Source organism: Pan paniscus, chromosome 11 (assembly GCF_029289425.2).
Source record: "Pan paniscus chromosome 11, NHGRI_mPanPan1-v2.0_pri, whole genome shotgun sequence".
NCBI lineage: Eukaryota > Metazoa > Chordata > Mammalia > Primates > Hominidae > Pan > Pan paniscus.
Window position 1 is genome coordinate 107,413,349 of NC_073260.2, and position 20,122 is coordinate 107,433,470.

A 20,122-nucleotide genomic window follows, 5' to 3' on the forward strand; every position below is an offset into this window, starting at 1 on the left:
GATTCTTACTTATTCCACATTACAGTGGTCTCGCACACTTACACACACATACACAAGCATTTTGCCTGTTGAAGATCCAGAATGCCATCTCTTCAGTCACCACCACTTCTTTGCCTTAGTAAAGGGGCTTCTATAACCAGAGAAATAGCACTTTTTCCCAACCCAACATCATCCTGATGTGTCACGTACCCACTTATGACACATAGCAGACTTTCAATAGCAGCAGCCAATTCCAAACTTTCTGATTTTCTTAGTCCCTACCGGTAGTTGACTTTTATCCTCATCTTCCACGTTAGCAATAGGAGATAAACTTTATCAAATGGCCAAGGAGATGGCAGCAATATTGAATGGCAGAATCCCACTTCTACTGAATGTGTTTAAGTAACCCACACAGAGGCACTGATTCCAGTCTCAAGGATGAGAACATACATGTCATCTTACCATCAGAGGGTCAATTCCCTTTCTGCTTGGTGAGGTGATCAATCAGAGTACAACACGAAGTTAATGGCAACTCATTGAGTACTTCAAGGAACAGTTGAAACAAGGACTAATTACAAAGGTAAGAGTAGGACTGAGAGAAACACACCATAGCCTGAGGCTTCTTTTTTTTTTTTTTTTTTTTGAGACGGAGTCTCGCTCTGTCGCCCAGGCTGGCAGTGGCTTGATCTCGGCTCATTGCAACCTCCACCTCCCGGGTTCACGCCATTCTCCTGCCTCAGCCTCCCAAGTAGCTGGGACTACAGACACCCACCACCGCCCCCGGCTAATTTTTTTTTTTGTATTTTTAGTAGAGACGGGGTATCACCGTGGTTTCGATCTCCTGACCTCGTGATCTGCCCACCTTTGCCTCCCAAAGTGCTGGGATTACAGGCGTGAGCCACCGCGGCCGGCCACCCTGAGACTTCTTAAAGGATAGGAAATGTTAGCACCCTAGGCTTGAAGGGATGAGAGAAAGAGCAGCTAATGGTACCAGGAGACAGAAGGGCTGGGTACAGACAGCTGCCTGGTGAGAGGCACAGACTCTGGAAATTCGGACCCAGGGAAACAAATGCTCCAACTTCTTCCCTCATACCCACCTCCTCCTGTACTCCACTTGCTGAACCCAACCAGTTTTTACAGGTCAGCCCACCAGGACGTGGAGCAGGGTGGGAAACATCAGGAAACAATCTAGAGGGGCAAACATGATATATCTAGCTCAACAGGCCAAGGTAGTCTAATAAGCAACAATTGGGATGCGGCCCAAATTGCATCCTATTATAGACAATAAATGATTCAAAGTAACAACTCTTATGTTGTTCTCATGGAAGCTGGTTGGACATTAATTTACAACAAGCCCACAAAATAGAAAAAGTGAATCACACACTACAAAGTAGAGGGAACAGAATTCAGGCAAGAGTTAGGCAAAGAGTTAGGCTTTTAAACAGAAACCCCTCTACAAGCACCAAAGGGAATGTGTCTATGTACTTTCTTTATCATCTTCATATTCTTCATTAAACCCAGTTTCCAGAAGGTCTAGACTACACTAGGTAATTCTGATTATCCTAAATATTATATATTCCAAGATAATAGGTACTCAACGTCTTTTGCATTAATTTTATATTTTGCATCTCTTTTATAATTGTATAATTCTTCTCACATTTCATTTACATGTGATTGGTAGCTCTATATTTATATATATTTAGAGATTATAAGATCCTACATGGAAGAAAATGCTTTTTTTTTCTTTATCACTGATGATACCTATCACAGTGCCCTAACACAGGAATCACTTGATAAATGTCTACCAGCTAGCTTTCTATAAGCCACAGAAATTCTTGCCTTCAGCAATTAATGGACATTCCTCATGGTAGTTACTAATATCTCACTTTAGTAGACAGTGCTTTGCTATGAACAGAGAATGTTTTTGTGGAGTATGAGATATCAAAATTAATATTTGAGATAAATTGATCACATAGTAGCAGTATGCTAACTACTGTTGGTGGGAAATGAAACTGTTAAGAAACACCGGTTCCTGGTGGCCAGGCGCGGTGGCTCACACCTGTAATCCCAGCACTTTGGAAGGCCAAGGCGGGCGGATCACGAGGTCAGGAGATGGAGACCATCCTGGTTAACACGGTGAAACCCCATCTCTACTAAAAATACAAAATATTAGCCGGGCGTGGGGGTGGGCGCCTGAAGTCCCAGCTACTCGGGAGGCTGAGGCAGGAGAATGGCGTGAACCCGGGAGGCGGAGCTTGCAGCGAGCCGAGATCGCACCACGGTATCCAGCCTGGGCGACAGAGCGAGACTCCGTCTCAAAAAAAAAAAAAAAAAAAAAAAAGGTTCCTGGTGCCACCAAAATTTCTTTTTCCCAAACAATGTTTTCTGATGTAGCAAACTTCTACAGCAAATTCCTTGCGAAGAGAAAAAGGCAGAAAAGGATAAGTGCAGTCAATTTGGGGACCCCTTGCCAGAACGCTGTTCTTTACTCATTCCGTAACTCTTTTAACAAGTATTTATTGAACACTTCTAGGAATACAGCAATGAACAAAACAGTCACAAATCTTGCTTTGGCAGAGCTTATACTCTACTAGGAGAAAACATATCATAAACAGATAAATATATTGTTAATTAGTGATGTTATATATTTTAAAAAGCAAGGAAGAACAGTGAGTAATAACAGTGGTAAGGTGCCATTTTAGGTAGACTAGTCAAGAAAAGCATTTCTAATAAAGAATATCTAAGCAAGCACCTCAACTGACTGGGAAGCACACCATGGAAATATCTGGGAGACTATCAGACAACAAGGACATTGAAGGTATGAACATAAATCAAAAGGTCGAGTGAAATCTGAACACTGCAGCGCTTTATAGATTGTGAGGGATAACACATTCTTACACGCCATTTCCCAGGAAATGCCTATTATCCTGCAATCCCAAAGAAGCTGATCCCCAAGTGGATAAAATACCCACATGGCAAGGGAACAAGTTTTGTGATCCACAAGAAAATCCCAAATATAAATCATGCTGAAAGACTTAAATAAGATAAAGAAGCTGACCTGGGGTTTAAAGAAAAAGGAATGATGGTTACCCCTGGTTCCCTTGTGATGGTTGTAGATAAGAATCACATAAAGGAACTTTTAAAAGAATGTTACCTGGGTCCCATCTCCAGAGATTATGTTTCAATGGATGTGGTATGGGACCCAGCATTGTTATTTTATTTTTAAGAGTTCCCCAGATGAGGCCAGGCGCGGTGGCTCATGCCTGTTATCCAACACTTTGGGAGGCCAAGGCGGGCGGATCACAAGGTCGGGAGCTCGAGACCATCCTGGCTAACATGGTGAAACCCCATCTCTACTAAAAATGCAAAAAAATTAGCCAGGCATGGTGGCCGGCGTCTGTAGTCCCAGCTACTCGGGAGGCTGAGGCAGGAGAATGGTGTGAACCTGGGAGGCGGAGCTTGCAGTGAACCGAGATTGCACCACTGCACTCCAGCGTGGGTGACAGAGCGAGACTTCATCTCAAAAAAAAAAAAAAAAAGAGTTCCCCAGATAAGTCTAACATGCACCCAGAATTGAGAATCACTGAGTTAAGCTGTCAAAAAATATCCTATGCTTTTGTGCTTCTGGGATGCACAAAAGATGTCACACAATTATTTACTTAGTCAGTAGTTAATAAAATTATGTGTGGCATACCTAATATGTGCTAGGAGCTTAACACTGGATTTACAGAAAAGCCAAGGCCAACCAGTTCCTACCTTCATGAACTCATGTGGGGAAAGTTAATTGACAAATAAGTAAGCAACTTAACAAACAACAACATAGAAAATGTAATAAGTGCTAAAAAGGAAAGAAAAGGGTGATGTGATGGAGACTATCTGGGCAGGTACTACTTTCATTAAGTCAATTAAGGGGGAGCCCTCTGAAGAGGTAGAATGTGAGCTGAAATCTGAAAGATGACAAGGAACCAACTATTCAGAAAGTCTAGGGTGTGGATGGAAACTACAAAACAACAGAGGTACAAAGTTGCTTGGTATGTTCTAAAAACAGAACAAAGGTAAGTATGGCTAGAACCAGAAAGGGTGAAAGGAAATGTGGTGTAAGATGAAGGAATGAGTTTGGACTTTATTCTAAGACTAATCGGAAATGAATGAAAGATTTTAAGCAGAGGAGAGATATTATTTCACTACATTAATGAAAAACCACTCAGCTGTGGAGAGAATGGATTCTGGGGTTAAGGGAAGGAGAACAGAAGCAGGAAGACCAGTCCAAGCAAGAGGTAATGATGGCTTGGACCAGGGTGTTTGCAGAGGGAAAAGAGAGATATGGTGGTATTCAGGATGGATTACAAAGGTTAAGCTGATGGGACTTATTGATGGATTGGGTGTGAAAGAAGAGGGCAAAGGAAGTATCCGCTCTGACTGCCAGAGTTTGGTTTGGGAATCTGAATAGTTGAAGGTACCATAAATTGAGACGGTGAAGACTATTGGATAAACAGGATTAGAAGCAGGGAATCAAAAGTTCCCTTTGAGGCCAGGCACGGTGGCTCACGCCTGTAATCCCAGCACCTTGGGAGGCCAGCACTGGCAGATCACCTAAGTTCAGGAGTTCAAGACCAGCCTGGCCAGCATGGTGAAACCCCGTCTGTACTAAAAATACTAAAACTAGCTGGGTGTGGTGGCATGTGCCTGTAGTCCCAGTTACTCAGGAGGCTGAGGCAAAAGAATCACTTGAACCCAGGAGGTGGAGGCTGCAGTGAGCTGAGATTGAGCCACTGCACTCCAGCCTGGGTTATAAAGCAAGACCCTGTCTCAAAAAAAAAAAAAAAAGTTCCCTGTGAGATATACCGAATTTGAACTGTTAAGAGACTTCTAATTAGGGATGTTGAGTAGGCAAAATAACACACAAACATGAACTTCTTGGAAGAGATTCTGATCTCAAAATATATATTTGGAAGTCATCAGCATATGTGTGGTAAGGTGTGTAGAACTCACTGGTGTATAGTAGTTAGATAAATATGCATGAGACCCATAGTGTTTTTAAGGAAAGGCATCAAGTCCTCTTCTTCTTGGAGATTTAACATTGTTTTATTTGTTGTTGTTGTTGTTGTTGTTGAGAGAGGGTCTCACTCTGTCACCCAGGCTGGAGTGCAGAGGTGTGGTGCGATCACGGCTTACTGAAGCCACAACCTCCCAGGCTCAAGCAATCCTCCCACCTCAGCCTCCTGAGTAGCTGGAACCACAGGCACGTGCCACCACACCTGGCTAACTCTTGGATTTTTTATAGAGATGAGGTCTCGACATGTTACTCAGGCTGCTCTTGAACTCCTGGATTCAAGCAATCCTTCTGCCTTGGCCTCTCAAAGTGCTGGGACAGATGTGAGCCACCGCGCTTGGTCTAAACATTGTTTTAGATCTAGTGAACTGAGATGGCCCTGACTGAGGCCGAGGGGTAGAAATGGGCCCATGAGAGAAGAGAAAGTCTGGGTTAGTAGCCCAGATAGAGTACTTGACTGAAAGAGCTTGTAGAGTGAGGGCCAGTTTTGATCATAGTGCATGACTTACACTGGAAATTCAAGTTGACTCTTGTCACCGAACATACCAAGCAACTTTGTACCTCTGGTGTTTTGTATTTTCCATTCACACCGTAGACTTTCTGAATAGTTGATTCCTTCTCATCTTACAGATTTCAGCTCACATTCTACCTCTTCAGAGGGCCCCCCTTAACTGACTTAATGAAAGTAGTACCTGCCCAGATAGTCTCCGTCACATCACCCTTTTCTTTCCTTTTTAGCACCTATTACGTTCTCTATGTTGTTGTTTGTTAAGTTGCTTACTTGTTTGTCAATTAACTTTCCCCATATCTGTTTGAGGACAATGACTGAGCAGTTGAATGTAAACCAAAGAGTTGTAAACTTGGAAGTTCGAGGGTAACTGTACTTGGTCCAGCATGCAGCTGGAGAGTGTGGGATAATCTCCCCCTAAAGAGAATGGACGTGATCTGTGTAGGGTTCTGTACCAGTAAGGGTGCCATTACTACTTCAGACAAGAAAGTCGCATCCAACTGTGCAGGGTCAGTTCTCAGCCACAGACAAAGCTGCCATGGAAGCAATGACAGTTGCAAATTAGAACTTTCAAAACAGGAACATCTCCAGACCTCTTCTCCTCTTGCTGTTGGAATCATAATGAGCCTCTTTAGTCAGAATTAGACTCCAGACAACAGAAGGGGGAAGCTTCAAAACAGAGAATGAGCATCTTGTTAATTGTGCTGATGGGGTCTTGAATATTTACTTTGATTATCATAAGGATAAATGACCATATTTGTACTCCAAAAGGATGAGGTGCTTCATACTAAATATATAAATGTAGAAGGTTACATTTATCCTTTTTAAAGCTATCGAGGCAGTGTGATGTAGTAGTAGGTAAGAGCCTAAATCTGAATTTGAAGCATGGACTCATGACTTATCTATTATTTAACATTTTGAACATTACCTAACCTAAAAATAAGGATTAAAACAAGCTTAATGGGGCATTATGGATCAAAAGCAACAAGGTCAGTAAATACTATTTTATTGTTTCCCTGTTTCATAGCAGATGCTCAATAAATATTAGCTATAATTAAATTCTTATTAAGCATTATTAAGCTAGCTATCGTGCTAGCTTGTTATTTGATAAATGTCATCATTCTATGTTCTTATATAAATATATTTTTAAAATTTTCACAGAACAGTCTGTAAGACACATTAATCTCTCCCTTTCCTGAACTCACCTACCCATTCCTACCCAATTATAGTTCTTGATTGCATTCTAGATATTTCATATGCCTTAATCTTACCTCCTTAACTAAACTGTAATTTCTTTGAAGATGAGGATCAGGTCTCAGTCTCCTTTTAAAATGTCCTATCACATTTTCAACAGTATTAGAAATACAGAAGCTAATAAATATGTACTTATTAATTTGAAGATGGTCCTAAACAGAATGGGCACATAGGTATTGATTATTTTCTCTTTTTGGTTTACTGGTCCCTAGAACTATAACACATATACACAAGCAAAACTATGACATCTGCATACCATAATTCCCTGTGAATCCAGTTCCTTTTGTTTAAAATGAACAGACTAGGTCAGGCAATCCTTTGAGTCCTTTTCTGACCTAAAAATCACTAATATCATTAAATAAAAAACAACTGCATTTCTAAGAAATTTCCAAAGATAATGAATAATCCATTCATTAATTTATTCAACAAACACTTTTTTAAGGCCTACGATGTGCCAGGCACTCTTCTAGGTGCTGCAGAAACAGCAGTGAAGAAAACATCTCTAACCTCTTGTAGTCTGTGTTCCAAAGGATTTGTTTCATTAAAATCTTGACCAAGGTAATTTTGAAATCAGGAGGAAGACAAATAAAGGCCATACATCGGCTGGGCACGGTGGCTCACGCCTGTAATCCCAGCACTTTGGGAGGCTGAGGCGGGCGGATCACGAGGTCAGGAGATCAAGACCATCCTGGCTAACACTGTGAAACCCTGTCTCTACTAAAAGTACAAAAAATTAGCCAGGCGTAGTGGTGGGCGCCTGTAGTCCCAGCTACTCAGGAGGCAGAACCCGGGAGGCGGAGCTTGCAGTGAGCTGAGATCGCGCCACTGCACTCCAGGCTGGGCAACACAGCGAGACTCGGTCTCAAAAAAAAAAAAAAAAAAGGCCATATATCACGGTTTCCGTCTTTAGAAAGAAATCTTCAACTATAATATCTTTTTCTCATTTTATTCTAAAAGAAAGAAATCAGGATGCCAAGCCAACCTGTATATTTTCTATTCAATTATCAAAATATGAAAGTCAGAAGTAGGCAAGATTCCCTCCATTCACTCCACATATCAGTATCTGTCCACTTTGCCTTAAATATTTTGCCCACTACTCACACTTCCCATCTATTCCTACTACCTCTGCCCCAGTTCAGACCTTCATTCATTCTAACCTAGATTAGTAAAATAGTCTTGTTCTCACCCAACTGAACTACTACAGCGAATCCTTGCTTAACTAAGCACAGCTCTCAGCATGGCACTCTGCAAAACAGAGACTGATCCAGTTTGGCTGTGTCCCCACCCAAATCTCATCTTGAATTTTAGTTCCCATAATCCCCACGTGTTGTGGGAGGGACCTGGTGGGAGGTAATTGAATCATGGGGGCAGTTTCTCCCATGCTGTTCTTGTGATAGCGAGTGAGTTCTCACGAGATTTGATGGTTTTATAAGCATCTGGCATTTCCCCTGCTAGCACTCATTCTCTCCCCTGCCACCCCGTGAAGAGGTGCCTTGTGCCATGATTGTAAGTTTCCTGAGGCCTTCCCAGCCATGCAGAACTGTGAGTCAATTGAACCTCTTTTCTTTATAAATTATCCAGTCTCAGGTATTTCTTCACAGCAGCATAAGAACGACTAATACAGAAACCTTCTGTGGTTCCTTGTTGCCTTCATAACAAAATCCAATTGTTTAAACTAGTATGTCAGGCCTTCTACTACTTTCTGACTCAACACTGTTTTTTAATATTATTTACACCTACTTTCTCTTCCATACTCTATGCTGCAACCAAAATAAACCACTTACTTTACAGCCCTACCCTCTACCCTACATGGCCATTACTTCTGATCTCTGGGATTCTGTTCCTTCCATCTGGAATTTCTGCCCTTCCCCAATAGATGCATGCGACTTCTACTTACTAGTAGCTTAAACACATAGATGTTTATTTTCTCACCTTACAAGAAGCCCAGATTTAGGGAATCCACACTACTCAACATCACAAAGAACACCGGCTGGCTCCTTCTAAATTCCTACTCCACTGAACTGAGCAAATGACTTCCATCTTAATGAAAACAAGTTGTTATAACTGTTAGGATTACACCTTCATGACTGGCTAAACAAAGGGGAAGAGGAAGGGCATGTACTCATATCATAAAAGCAAAAGCCTTCCCCAAATTCTCTAGATTTCCACTTATATCTCACTGACCAAACTACATTATCGGGCCACACCTAATTGAAAGAGAGATGGAAAAGCAAGTTTTTTTAAGTGAACACATTATGATCCCAAACAAAAATTAGTGTTCTCTTAATAAGAAAGAGGAAGACAGGCCATATTAGCAAGATAGCCTAAAGTGTCTGCTACAGTTGGAAACCAATAGTATTAAACACACACAGTCAGATAAATTTTACTTAAAATTCTTCTAATTCATGATTTTGCCTCCATCTTTCCCACACTAAACAAACAATAAAAGCAGGGGCAGTTCACTCTTTCAAATCACAGCTCCCGTGTTGTTCTGGCCATAGCCTTGCTTTCCCATTACTCCATTTTTCCTGCCCATCCCACTTAATCAGGTAGGAGCAACCATTCTTTCTTACAGTGTTAGTGATGTTGGGGAGAGAAGCAGAGGGCACTGGGAAAGGAGACTGAAGGGCTAGCATGGGGCATGGCTCTGGATGCCAAGCTTATAAAGTATGAACTCTAATTCTGGTGTAACTTATTACATTTTCTTTAAACACACAGAATTAGAAAAATGTAAAATTCTTTTTCATACCAAACCCTACTATCACTGCAATTGCTGGAAGCATCTTTCCCTGTTCCATATTTGGGAAGCTAGGCTCCTGGTTTTTGGTGATGGAAATCAAGAAATAGTTTATTTTTTGGGAACTTTTTTTTTTTTTACTGTGGTAGGATACATATCTAATATAAAATTCACAATTTTAACCATTTTTAAGTGTGCAACTCAGTAGTATTAAATATATCCACAATATTGTGTAACCATCACCAAGATCAATTTCCAGAACTTTTTCATCATTCCAAATAGAAACTCTCTATCCATTAAACATTAACTCCCCATTACCCCCTTTCTCCAACCCCTACTGTTTTATACTTACTGCCCCTTTGAATTTGTCTATTCCAGGTACCTTATGTTTGAAGAATCATGAAATATTTGTCTTTTCATGTATGATGTATTTCACTTGGCATAATATTTTCAAAGTTCATCCACATTGTAACATGCATCAGAATTTCAATCTTTTATAAGGTTGAATAACATTCCATTACCTTATACACTACATTTTCTCTGTCCACTCACCTGCTGATGGACATTTGGGTTGTTTTCATCTTTTGCCTATTGCATATAATGCTGCTATAACATTGGTGTTTAAGTAGCTGTTTCAGCCTCTGCTTTTAATTATTTTGGGAGAAACTATATTTTAAACAATGTTGAAATTGTGGTTAAAATAAATTAGGTATTGTGAAGGTTAATACTGAGTGTCAACTTGACTGGTTTGAAGGATGCAAAATATTGATCCTCGGTGTGTCTGTGAGGGTGTTGCCAAAGGAGATTAGCATTTGAGTCAGTGGGCTGGGAAAGGCAGACCCACCCTTACTCTGGGTGGGCACTACCTAATCAGCTGCCAGCGTGACCAGAATATAAAGCAGGCAGAAAAACGTGAAAAGACTAAATGGGCCTAGCTTCCCAGTCTCATCTTTGTCGTCTGCTGGATGCTTCCTGCCCTGGAATATCGAACTCCAAGTTCTTCAGTTCTGAGACCCAGACTGGCTTCTCTTGCTGCTCAGCTTGCAGAAGCCTAGTGTGGGACTTTGTGATCATGTGAGTTAATACTTAATAAACTCCACTTTATATATCTATATCTATCTATATCTATATAATTTATAGATATCTATCTATAAATTATAGATATATAATTATTTATAGATATCTATCTATAATTATAGATAGATATCTATATTTATAGACAGATATCTATCTATAATTATAGATAGATATCTATATTTATAGACAGATATCTATCTATACTTATAGATAATAAACATATATAGATATATAGATATATATCTATAAATAATAGATATCCATAATAGATAGATATCTATAAGTTATAGATATATAATTATATATTATATATAATATATAATATATAATTATATATTATATATTTTATATAATATAATTATATATTATATATTATATAATATATAATATATAATTATATTATATAAAATATATAATATATAATTATATTATATAAAATATATAATATATAATTATATTATATAAAATATATAATATATAATTATATTATATAAAATATATAATATATAATATATATTATATAATTATATAATATATATTATATATAATATATATTATATATTATATATATCTGTTATGTATAGATAAATATCTATTATAGATGTCTATTATTTATAGATATATATCTATTATAGATATCTATTATTTATAGATATATATCTATCTATTATAGATATCTATTATTTATAGATATATATCTATATATCTGTATATATCTATATATCTATAGCTATCTATTATTTATAGATATATCTATATCTATAGATTCATAGATATATCTATAGATAGATATAGATATAGATAGATCTCCTATTTGTTCTGTCCCTTTAGAGAACCCTAATACAGATATATTATGTATCCATGAGATTTTGTGGGTCAAACTAAAAAATTACTAATGATTTGTAACACATTTCGATTACAAAAAACATGTAATACGTTTCATTGAATTCTAAGCTTTAGAAAGCAAATTTAAAAGAAACATATTGTAGGTAACATGTAAGTTGGCAACTGATATATATCTCCTATGAAATAACTTAAAATTTATCTGTAAACTGAAATATGATTCATTGACATTTCTTGGTTCTTTGACCTCCCAGAACCAGACATGATTCCTGGGCTAAGCAGTGTCATAGGGAACTGGGTTACTGTTAACCAGCCCCCACTAACAAAAATGAAATGGGATCAAGGCCAAGTGTTGGGGCCTGTGGCTTCTGTGACAGGAGCGGTCTCCTGCTGTCTCCCTAGAAACAATTGGGTAGATACTTGTAATTTAGGATTCCTGGAACAGTATGTAAATGTAAAATGATATGGATACAATGAATAGAATGAGCAGAGATATATAAATATGAAGAGCTTGAAGACCATTTAATTTTAGAGGCCTTACCACATCAAACATACAAAATGCATTAGATCACACATTAAAAGGTTTAAGATAGCTAGGAAAGGATTAAGATGAAGCTAAGTGGTTAGTCGTATTTATGAACACTTAATTAGATATATATTACTTTTTATTTTGCCACTTTTTAGTATTTCAAGGCCAATAAATTATTTTTCAGGTCTCAAATATTTTCATAGGCCCTTAAATATGCACAGGCCATAATCATATGTGTAATTGGCTCCATAGTAATTCTTGATCTCAAAATAGTTCTCATTTTCACCATCTTAGGACACTTGCTTCTGACCGTATAACTGACCATAACTAATTTTTCAACAGTAATGCAGTAACCAGAATAAAAAACAAACAAAAATAATATATATTACCTCTACAATTTCTGGTTATAAAATAAAATGTTTCCCAGAGTCAATGCACCACAACACCAGCTAAGCGCTAGTAATCAGAAATTTCTAGAATCAAGAGCAACAATCTTTCAGAAACAAGCTGCCAAGTTCCTGACTCCTTTCAGCTTCTCAAAATAGGAAAATGCTGTAGTAAAAAGCAAGCATTGAAACAAATACTCTCCCTACTTCCATATACCCACATACAATTAAAGATACTCTGGGAATAACAAAGTCTTCTGTTAAAAGCTAACTCCCCTTTTAAATTTCTTAAGCATCCACAGTGAATTACTTTAATAGCATAATAAAATTACTTTCTACCTAATATACAATCGTGGCTTCCAGTTGGATGTTCCCTTGAAAACTAGAGGTGTGTGTATTTTGGGATTAGCCTTTCATGCCTCTAAGCCTTGGCACGAGCAATTTCTACCTTCCTGGTAGATTTTTCCACCACTTCTTTAGCTAATAAAATGCCTACCCATTCTTTAAAGCCCAATTTAAATGTCGTTGTTTCTGCAGGCCCTTTCTGGCTCCTAGAGGTTCCCAGAGCCATACTTTATTCCCCACGCTCTCAGGACTCACCACATTTTACCTAATTTATAAGTGAGTATGTGTTAGTACGTCTGCTCTCTACCACTAGACTTTCAGCTCTGGAAAGCAAGGCACTTGCTGTGGTCACATCTGTATTACCATGCATCTAGTACACTTAAATTAATACATCAAGGGATAATTTTCTCTATGATACACACTCTATGCTTTGCATAGGGTAGCAATTTTTCTATTAATTTAACCCGGAAAATGAGAAACTGTTTTGACCATCTGTTCTCCCACTTTGTGATGAAACAACATTTTTGAGTATGACTTTGGTTAGCTTTCTCATTCTTTTGTAACAGCAAATTGTTGGTCTTTTTCTTTTCCACTTGTCTCAAAGTTTCCATCACCTCGTGGAGATCATTACAAACAGTGCTTCAACTGTATCATAAAAAGCTGCTAACATAGCCAAAAGTTTTTCCACTTTCAGATTTCTGGGATGGTGTTTTGGGAGAAAATGTAGCTAGGTGAGTGTAGCTATGTGAGAGCAAGAGGAAGAGGGAGAAAAGTTGATAGAGTGTTATTGGCCTTCTGAGGAAGCTGGTTTATGATGCTCAAAGATCACTCATTGTGTTGTTGATTTCTTAGGGAATAATCAACATTAACTCTCTATTATTACGGCCCTTCAGCTATAAAAATTAAGTAAATTTCATGCACAGAATTTCCCTATTTAGATAGGAGGAAATTATTCATCGATAAAGATGAGAAAAACTTTGTAGTTTACTACTTCCGGTGAATCCCAGATTCACAGATAATTACTCCCATAAGGACTAACTACTATAATTATATTAGTGCCCTCTGCTGTACATGTGCAAAATTACAGAAAATTACGTGTTCTTTCAAGATTTGTCTAGACATTCTCGGCTTTGGCATTTTCCAGAAGCAAGTCTTTAACAGCATCCTTATTTAATTTCAGCTGAATAAACTTTTATCATGTTGGGTGAAACTTTACCTCTCATAATTACTGTCTAGCCCAAACAAAATAACAGTGTATAAGAGGCAGTCATTATAGGCCTATCGTCATGCTAGGGAAAATACTAATTAAATGTTTGTGAAATAATGGAAATTACTTCATGGCATGGCAATTATTTGAAAGTATGCCCTTCTTTTATAATAATTATGTGCTGATCACTTTCTCTTGGACTTTCCTTTTCTATATCCTCCTGTGTTTATTTAAGTCGGAGTCAATTCAGAGCCTCATAAAATTTTTACTTGCCATGACATTCAATAATTATTTTGTATGACATTTGTTTTATGCCATTTGATTTGTTTCTATGGTCTAAATTTAAAATTTCTGCTTCTGTCTGAATTGTATTAACTGAAAATAATATTAAGAGGCTGAGGCCATAACTGTAAGTAGTCCTCTGTCAACCACTTATTTTTTTTGTTTATCTCTCATTCCAGGTTATGAAATTTTAAGCATCTCACTTACCTTTAATAATCATTCTACATCTTCAGAACAGCAAATTTATTTCAGATTTACATGCTATATCTTTATTTTGTGCATTTTATCTCTATGTATGAAGAAAATATATAAAATAGCATAATTTAAAATGGAAACAAGAATTTATTTACACATATAGATTTTGGTAATAACCTGTGAGTCTCGGAAATGACTGTTTTGGGTTTATTTCTTGCCATCTTTTTTTTTGTTTTGTTTTTTTGAGACGGATTCTCGCTCTGTCACCAGGCTGAAATGCGGTGATCTCGGCTCACTGCAACCTCCACCTCCTGGGTTCAAGTGATTCTCCTGCCTCAGCCTCCCAAGCAGCTGGGACTACAGGTGCACGCCACCATTCCCAGCTAATTTTTGTATTTTTAATACAGAAGGGGTTTTGCCATGTTGGCCAGGATGATCTCCATCTCTTGACTTCCTGATCCGCCCACCTTGGGCTCCCAAAGTGCTGGGATTAAAGGCATGAGCCACAGTGCCTGGCCTATTTCTTGCCATCTTCTTGTAAACTTCCCCCCCATCTAAATCACTATACTTAGTTCATATTTATACATTTGTTTAGAGCAGTTTTAGAAAATGTGTAAATCTGTTATTAACCAAATATCTTTATTTACTATTAAGAACTATATATACGTATATATATATGATATATAAATGTAGCTTAAGAAGTAATTTTTTGGTAGATGTTAATTTTCCAAGGAAAAGTATGACATTTGTCAAAACTAGAAAGAGACATTTTAAAATTACAGTAAATTAAAATGTACAAATAAAACCACAAGACAATGGAAAAAGAGTTTCAAACTTTAATGGAATTTAAAGTGGATTAATTACTCAACTTGGGAAAAATCAGAGAAATTTTCAGGTGTAGCTGAGAGCACAATGACAATAAAAAATGAAAGGGAACTAAGGTAAAGATAAGGAGTAATATTGGAAAAAATATACCTAATATAGGTATTTTTAGGAAATATAGGAAAAACTTAAAATGATAGGTTCCATTATCCAGCTAAGAGTTTTTACTCTGAATATAATTTTCTGTTTTGAATGCTTCAATCTAGAGGCAAATAACTAAACAGAAGGAATAAATATCACAAATGCTGATATATAATATTTACTGTTTTTGTTTTTATTTTTGTTTTTATTTTTTTGAGACGGGGTTTCACTCTTGTTGCCCAGGCTGGAGTGCAATGGTGCCATCTTGGCTCCCTGCAACCTCCACCTCCTGGGTTCAGGCAATTCTCCTGCCTCAACCTCCCGAGTAGCTGGGATTACAGGCATGCGCCACCACGCCCAGCTAATTTTGTATTTTTAGTAGAGACGGGGTTTCTCCCCATTGGTCAGGCTGGTCTCAAACTCCCAATCTCAGGTGATCCACCCACCTCAGCCTCCCAAAGTGCTGGGATTACAGGCATGAGTCACCACACCCAGCCCAGATTTATTGTTTTTCATTTCACCACAGTGGATGCTGTTTGACAGGAAGATGCATAATATATTTAGTCGTAGTAAACATATATGCATGTTGTATTAAAAGAGTATTTTGTATTTTTTGGTTTTTTAGAAATGTATTTAAATAGTTTGTTTCAGTCAGGAAAGGGGGAACTCATAAAGTGCTACATGTAACCTGACACTTCGAACAGTGGTGTCATGTAACAGCCCACTGCTCTCCCTAGCTCACTGTTGACACTCCGGTCTTCTAGGATGAAAGTTTGTCCCTGAAAGTCTGGAAATTAATTTATACTGCATGGGGAGATATGTAAGATGGCTGATGCTCCAATTTCTGACTTTATTTCGAAGAAAAATGTATTCTTAAAACAGAAACAGTCTTTAAGTTGCTGACAATAAATGGCTGCTATGAAATTTGAAATATTAAGCCCCCCTTGAGAAAGCAAGCTTATTTTTTTAAACAAAGACAAAATTATCTCCCTATAATTTACTAGGAATGATGTGTTTTTATATTCAATACATATTGAATAACTTCAACAAAAAAATTAACAAGACACTTAAAATGTTATACAAAATGATCAGATAAATTAATTATTCTAGAAGGGAAATAATGGTTAGAAATGTCCTTATTTTATAGGTAAAGACAGTTTACAAATACCAAAAGCATATTAAAGCAGAAATAGCTAGATGCTTATACAAACATCCACTCTCACCTTTTCTTTAGAAACAAAACACAGATATATGTGAATGTATGTATATACAGGTGTATGGTTACATTTAAGTGTGCAGGCAATATGGCCAGATAAAGGACTATATTATGCAACCTTCCCTGAAAGTAGGTTCTATCCCATGACTAAGTTCAGCCAATAGAGAGATAATTAGGTTATTAGATAATCTAATAAGATTAGAATGATTTTTAGTCGCAGGAAACCCATTTTAAATAAAAACACTCAGCTTGGCTAAAAGCTAAATAATAGAAAAGGATATACCATGCAAATACTAACCAAAAGAATGCTAGAATTGTCATATTAATATAAAAAAATGTAGAATTCCAATGAAGGAAAGTTACCAAGGACCAAGAGGGACATTGTATAATGGTTAAAAGTGCCAATCTACCAAAAATACATAGCTATACTAAATTGGTATGCACCCAACAAAATATTGTGACAATACTAAAGCAAAAATTATAGAGGTAAAGGTAGAAATACAAAAATAATAGTATAATTGGAGATTTCAACAGTCTTCTGTCAGTAATCATTAGAACAAATAGGCAGGAATCAGGAAGGATATATAATAACTGAAAATCACTATCAACCAAATTAACTTAAATGCCATTTTTAGACCACTTGACCCAATGAAAGCAGAATAAACATTGTTTTCAAGTGCACATGAAACATTCACAAATACCAACTGTGTCTTAAGTCATAAAACAAATCTTAACAGATTTAAAACATTCAAAATGTGTTCTCTAACCATAGTGGAGTTGAATTAGAAAGCAGTAAAAGAGAAATATTTAGAAAATCTCCCAAATATTTAGAAATGACACATTTCTGAATATTTCATTGGTCAAAGATAAAGTCAAAAGAAAATTAGAAGATATATTAAAGTAAATAAAAAATATACAACAGATCAAAATTTGCGGGATGCACTAAAGCAGTGCTTAGAGAAAAACTTACACAATCAAATGCATATGTTATAAAGGAATAAGGGTATCGAATCAATAACCTAAGTTTCTGACTCAGGAAACATGTAAAAAAAGAGCAAATTAAAACCAAAGTAAGAAGGAAAATAATAATAAATATAATATGGTTATTCTACTTAGAAAACTGCAAAGAATCTCCAAAAAATTCCTGAGTTAGTAAGATCACAGGATAAAATCTCAGCTATAAAAAGATATACAAGTCAACTTACAAACAAGTCACTTGTTCCCTCAAGAAACATGAATTTGGACAACTACTCACACTTGAAAATAGCTTCATAAAAGCTTAAGAACAAAAAGAAGGCAGTTGAGAGACTATAGCACTTGGGTGGAGCATAGAAATAAAAAAATATGCATTAAAGAGGTAGCAAGGACAATTTCAAATGGTCCACATCACCCCTCCCAAAGCCCACACAGCACAGCACGGAGAGAGATAGCGACATATCTTGGAGAAATTGCAAGTTCAGTTCCAGACCACTGCAATAAAACAAATATCACAATAAAATAAATCACACGAGTTTTTAGGTTTCCCAGTTAATATAAAAGTTATGTTTACATTATACTGTAGTATATTAAGTATGCAATAGCTTTATGTCTAAAAAACAACGTACATTCCCTATTTTAAAAAAATACTTTATTGCTAAAAAATGCTGACACATAGACACAAAGTAAGCACATGACGTTGGAAAAAAAGGTGCCAATAGATTTGCCTGATGCAGGGTTCCCACAAACCTTCAATCTGTAAAAACTACAATATCTATGAAGCACAATGAAGTGAGATACAATACAATGAGGTATGCTTATACTTCCCACATGGGGAAAGGAGAGTCAAGGGAGCACCTGACATTACTACAGACCATAGCATCAACCCAGCCTCCAGGCCCTAGTGTCAGGCTGGCCTCCATAGCCCCAAGCATCAGGCGTACTCATACATGCACAAGCTCCCCCCACAGTGGACCTAGCTCCAGGTCTGCCTCCATAGACTCAGAAACCAGACTGGCCCCTGTGGACTCAGGTGCCAGACACACCCACCAGTGGACCAAAAGAACAGGCTTGCCCAGAATCTCAGGATGGGCTGACTGGTGAAGGGCCTTGTATAAAGAGCCAATCTACAAAGACTTGAAGTGGCTACTTTCTCAAAGGCAAAGCCACCAATTCAAGACCACAAGGATCAGAAATAATTAAGGAAATATGACACCACAAATGGAATAAAATAAAGCAACAGTAACCGACCTTAAAAAAATGGGGGTCCACATGAGGTAAAAGGGTGCATGGATAGGCAACTCAATAACACTAAGAAAACACTATATGAAGAAATTGAGAAATTCAACCAAAAGATAAAAACTGTAAGAAAGAACCAAACCGAAATTCTGGAGTTGAAGAACACAAATGAACTTCCATAGTAGACTGGATCAAGCAGAAGAAAGAATCAGTGAACTTGAAACTGGGTCCTTTGAAATTACCCAGTCAGAGGAACAAAAAGAAAAAAGAATGAAAAAGATTAAAGAATGTCTACGGAACTTAATGGGGCATCATCAGCAGAACCAATACACACACTATGGAAGTAACAGAAAATGGAGAACAAGAGACGGGGTAGAAAGCTTATTTAAAGTAATGACAGCAAACTATCCCAATCTGGAATGGGAAATGACACATCAAGATCCATGAAACCTGAAAAACCTCAAACAGATTAAACATAAAGAAATGTTCACTGACACACATTATAATCAAATTCTCAAAAGTCAAAAACAGAGAATTTTGAGAGCAATAGGAGAAAAGAAACTAGTTACAAAAGTATACCTTCCCCATAATAATACTATCAGTAGATTTCTTAGGAGACATCTTGCATGCCAAAAGAGAGTGAAATGATATATTCAAATTGATAAAGAAAACCACTGTGTATAGAATACTATACCTGAAAAGGCTACCCTTCAGAAATAAAGGTGAGATAAGGACTTTCCCAGACAAAATCTGAGGGAGTTTACCATCACTAGATTAGCCTTACAAAAATGTTAAAGAAAGTTATTCAAGTTGAAATACAAAGATGCTAACTAATACTGTAAAATTATAAAACTCACTGTAAAATTTAAAGTATAGTAAAGTTCAGAAAATGCCAACATTGCAATAGTGGTTCATAAATCACTTTTAACTCTAGTATAAGAGTTAAAGAACAAAAGAATTAAAATAACTAGAAATATAATAATTTCTTAATAGATACACAGTGTAAAAACTGTAATTAGTGACATCAATAACAAAAAATGTAGGGGGAGGAGAAGTTAAAGCAAAAGTTTTTGTATGCATTTGAAGTTGTTAGCTTAAAATAGGCTGTTATAAGTAGAAGATGTTTTATGTAAGCCCCATGGTAACCAAAAGGAAAATCTTGTAGTAGACTCACAAAAGATAAAGAGAAAGCATACTATTATAAAAAAAAATCATCAAATCACAAAGGAGGACAGCAAGAGAGGAGAAAAAGAACAAAAACTGTAAAACAGTAAACAATTAACAACATAGCAGTAATAAGTCTTTACCTATCAATAATTACTTGAGTTGTAAAT